A 5,008-nucleotide genomic window follows, 5' to 3' on the forward strand; every position below is an offset into this window, starting at 1 on the left:
AATAGGACTTCAGACCCCATTGAAGTTACAAAAGGAGTGTTGCAGGGGGATTCACTTAGTCCATTTTTGTTCTCCTGCTATTTGAGAAATATTAAGTCCTTTTTCAGGGGAAGAGGCTTCCATGGCATTCCATTGAAAAACCAAACTGACATATTGATGTTACTGTTTGCTGATGATATTGTCATCTTTGCAGATAGTGAGGTGGACCTGCGTAACAAGTTAAATTGTCTTTCCGACTACTGTGAATCCTGAAGCTGACTGTCAATATTGAAAAAACAAAAATTGTACCTTTCCATGCTAGGGGCCGCCAAAAAGTTTTATCATTTCACTATCGCGGTGAGGAAGTAGAGATAGTCAGCAGATATAGGTACCTTGGAGTAGACTTTCATGCGTCGGGTTGCTTCCGGAAATTCTGTGAAGGCTTAATTAGGAAGGCGAGAATTACTGGAGAGTCAGTCGTCCAGGTTCTTCGAAGAGCCAAGTCTGACACATGGGATGCTAAGATGAAACTCTACGATGCGGTAGTGCTGCCTTCGATTCTGTATGGCTCTGAAGTTTGGGGTCTTGGTTGTGCTGACGTTTTGGAAAGAGCACAGTTGTATTTTCTGAAACGTGTTCTTCTGTTGAATGTCACATCACCGAGTTGGGCGGTACGTTTGGAATTGGGCAGATTGAGGCTCAGTCACATTCTATTGAAGAGAACTTTTGGTTTTCTTTTAAGGGTCCTACAGATGTCTGAGTGTAGATACCCTAAACTCTGTTTCTCGGTGTTGTTGGACTGTGCACTGGAGCAGAACAATATACATGGAGCCTCGGGATGGTTGTCTCATCTCCAGAAAAAGTGCGGTGATCAGGGTATCGTAATTGCATGGGGAGATAGAGCTGACCTCTTTCACAGGTTGAAGGCTGTACAGGGAATCTTGTTCAGTAATCACGCAGATAGTTTGTATGCGGAAGATGTAGGAGCAGCACTCAGCTCTATGAATTGCCCTCACTATAGAGAATTAAATCCTAATTTCAAGATGGGTGAGCAGCTTGGATTCCAAATGCCCATTGTCAAAGTCCGTTGTATCACTCAATTGCGAATGGCCACTAATGTATCTATATACTTGTATGTTAATAATAGAGGTACAAAATTGAACTGTATGTCGAATTGTCCTATTTGTAATATTCGTGAGAGAGAAGATATAGAACATTTCTTAGTACGCTGTCCAATGTATAACTCTATTCGTTCCTACTTTCTTGGCGAATTCATCCAAAATGTTGTGTCAGATGCCGACAAAGTAATGGTACTTCTATCAAATTTGAGTGAGAGGAAAATAAATAGAGTATTCCTTTATGTAGTAAAAGCAATTGATATTCGCTTCTTGATTTGTAGTGTTGATACTTGAGTACGTGATTTCACAAGTGGGATTTCCTGTAACTCATATAAAATATGTGTGATGATTGCTATTGCATGCCCCAAGTAAATTAATCACATTTTGTTTGGCTTGAAAAATTGAATTTCCACCCAAGTTTAGTGTAGTCTTATTGTAAATCAATCGTTCTGACTTAACTACCATCATTATACTCATTAGAATGCCTGTAAGTTTATTCAATAGCTTGAAACCTTGTAGTTGAAATTATTAAGTAATGTACCTGTCCTAAAGTACCTGTTCCAATCCAAAGTAGTATTATAATGTAATGTTAATGTTCCTGTAAATTTTGGTAATATGCTATGAAGTATTGTTCGATCTATAATTGTGATATTGCTGTGTTCTTTAAGTATTTATTTAAATTATAATTGTTCCATTGATGTCTTGATACAATATTTCATGTTATAAATTTTCAGTTATGCAGTAGTATTCTATAAGTCCTGATTGTTTGATAATCCACATGGAGTGGAGACATTTATAACAGACATAGAGAGTGAAATCGTGCTCTCTCACGAACTGACACTTTACTTTAGAATTCATTTCTATTGGAGGTTATTGTTGGAATTATAGAATAATTGTGCATGTATCTCTATTTAACTGTATTTCTGTATTTGTATGGCTGGTCCATGAACAAATAAAATGATTATTTATTTTATTTATTTATTTAATCCCGAAATACCGGGATTGGAAATAGTCCCGGGATTGACATCCCTATTGGGAATGATTTCAGCTTGTCTACTTGTTTAGTGAGTCTTTGGGCAGTCTTGGAAGATTATGAACTATGTTCTAAATATTCAGATCAATTATTAGAAGAATCAATTGAAGAAGATGGAGGAATGCAAAGCTCAAGAAGTATAAATTATGGTTTCAGATAAAAAATAATAACATAACCAAGGAAAAGCAAGAGAAGGCTTGTACGTTGTTCGCAAATTTTTCTCCTGATTAAAGATTCCATAACCATCGGTTTTATGAAAATATAAATCATACATATACATAGGATGAAAAGTATTTACCTTCTATGATCAAACTCTACCTATTTTCGGAGTGTTGGAGATAAATAAAGTAGCTAGCATGTGGAGTCAGAGGAACTCATAATATTTTCAATCATCTTGAAATGCGTATTCATAATCATTTGATACGCTGACCATTTGACTACTTTTCCATGAAAGCTGTGAAATATCTGTTGAATAGCACTAAAATTTGGATTTGCATTTTGGTCGAAGTGTCAACTAAACGCAACGAAAATGACGAGGAAGCTGATAAAACGTGAACGGGATGTGAATTGCTACTAGGCATTTTCAGCAAGGCAAGCAGTAGCCTACCTGTTTTTTGTGCATCCCGCAGAAATTCTCCGACCCATGCGTTCTGACTTATAACCCTTTTATCAGAATATAATATCACCCTTACCATTAGCAATCTCTGTAGGAGAGTAAATTACTTGTGCAATGGTTAAAATGGTTTCAACACAGGTAATGTCTCATTGGTCGGCTGTAAGTCTAACGTTTCTTATCTAAGCCAAACCAAAGAGGCATTTTGAGTAGAGTGGTTTGTTCTTTCTTTATGATGTCTTGATTCGACTACAATATGGAACGTTCATGGAATAGCCTTATGTAAATTCATAATAAATATGGAAGTGTAAAGAAAATTTGTCTTAAATATTAAGACATCTCCAGCCCAGGGTGTGAAATTGCTTTTAGTTGTATTCTTAACCCGGCATTGGATTCAAAATATCCTAAGATATCCACCATGTAGCTTTCATTTTCCTTGACCATGTATGTAGTTCTTATGTTCTCTCATATACATACGAATATCATCGAGAAGAGATAGCATGAGATGGCAAAATAGCAATCTTAAACTATCTTTTCTCTATGATAATATGGATTAGATTATTAGTATGGATCATTCCTTATTTGTAGTGTATTCCCTCTCTTCATTAGGCTTCTCGCAAAGCCGGCTTCGATTGACCGCAAGCTATCAGATTTTAAGTAACCATGAACATGACCAACATTCAAGGTGAGAGGAGTTCATATAGATGAGAATATAAACTGAGTACTGTTAAGTTTGAATGTTAATGATATTGTTCTATCTACTTTCTTTGATTACATGCGGTTATTCAATTCAATTTTATTTCTGTTCCAAACACACAATAAAATGGAAATGGCATTAATGTCCGAAACATGTGATAAAATAATTTAAAAGGGTACTAAGATTTATATTTTATCTATAATCAAATCTATTTATTCCAGGGAGTTCAAGTGATAAACAATATTCTTACCTCTAATGAAAGTAAAAATTATCAAAATATCACGAGAATCAACTTTGGAACACACACTCAACAACTGTGTCAAATTTCACATCAATTTGAAAGTGAATCTTCAACATCCTAATGCACTTCTAGAAATTTTAGGTATCCTATTTGCTTCACGAACTGCTAAATTAGGACCAACAGAACCAATTCCACTGGAAATTTATTCTCAATGCTTCATAATCACGGGCCAGTAAAAATCGAAATGTTTATTTCTTCTTCTTGGATTGAATGGCATTGCTGGTTGAGAATTGGTCCATCTAGTTACTTTTATTCCACCTCTTCATGTAGAATCCTCCGTGAGGACTCAAAGACATCATCAACTCGTACGTAAAAAGCTCATTTTATGTACTCTCACGAGCTCACATGCTTGCCTGAACAGTATTGATTCTTGAAAATTATTGTCAAACGCTTCAAGCAATATTTTTCTTGTCATTTATATTGAGCTTGATTTCTGTTTGTTTTGAAGGAAATCATCAATTTATCAGTACATTGTTGTCAGCCAGTGATTTGATCATTAATGGTCTCATTCCTCAGGAAATTTTCAACAGGATGAATTAAATCAGTAAACCACATCAGTTAAATGCGTTAGCGGAAGGAGATTGTTATAAATTAAATTTGAAGGGCGCATTTTATTGATTTCCAGCAACTTCTATAAGAGTTCGATGCGTGGGCTTGGTGGAATATTTGTTTACAGTTGCTAATTGATAATATTTATTCTGATGTTCTGATGAAATGAATACTTTATGCTGGATAGAAACAGAACCGAAAACTATAATTCGGTATCGAGTTTCCGATGGCAAAGGATGAATTTCAACAAAAAGTGATTTTCCTTGTAAAGCGGCAAATTTATATGAATACGGTATACTCCAGAATAGTATTTAATTCAATCAAAATAGTCATAATTATCATAATCTGGAAAAATTCAGATTATTCTCATCATGTGATCCACTCCACGGAAATCTCAGTAAAAGGCCATAGATTTATTCGACTTTGAAGTGGAACCAGAGAACCTCGGATCTCTCACATGTACACATAATATATGACTCGTGTTTGATTTATTATAGGTGTAGTATCAATCAAATCGAATCAAAATTTTATGATTCGAAAAATAAGTTATTCTGATCTGGAGGTTTCGTGTTGTTTGTGGGAAAATGTAGCACAAGTCTCAATCGATTTGTTCGATGTTATTTGGGATCCTAACAAATTTGGAGCTCTGAATTGGAAAGTCGGTTGGGTACGGTAGGCATTTGGTAGACTTGGAGCGTGTAGTTACAAATCGACGGCT

The 5,008-nt window shown here is 35.5% G+C and overlaps 1 pseudogene; it reads right to left on the reverse strand.

Annotated features, from left to right (window-relative positions):
• Nucleotides 1-4,617: 4,617 nt before the first annotated feature.
• On the reverse strand, nt 4,618-4,733 carry LOC120351225 (annotated as a pseudogene).
• Nucleotides 4,734-5,008: the final 275 nt, after the last annotated feature.

Source organism: Nilaparvata lugens, chromosome 4, assembly GCF_014356525.2.
Source record: "Nilaparvata lugens isolate BPH chromosome 4, ASM1435652v1, whole genome shotgun sequence".
Taxonomy (NCBI): Eukaryota; Metazoa; Arthropoda; class Insecta; order Hemiptera; family Delphacidae; genus Nilaparvata; species Nilaparvata lugens.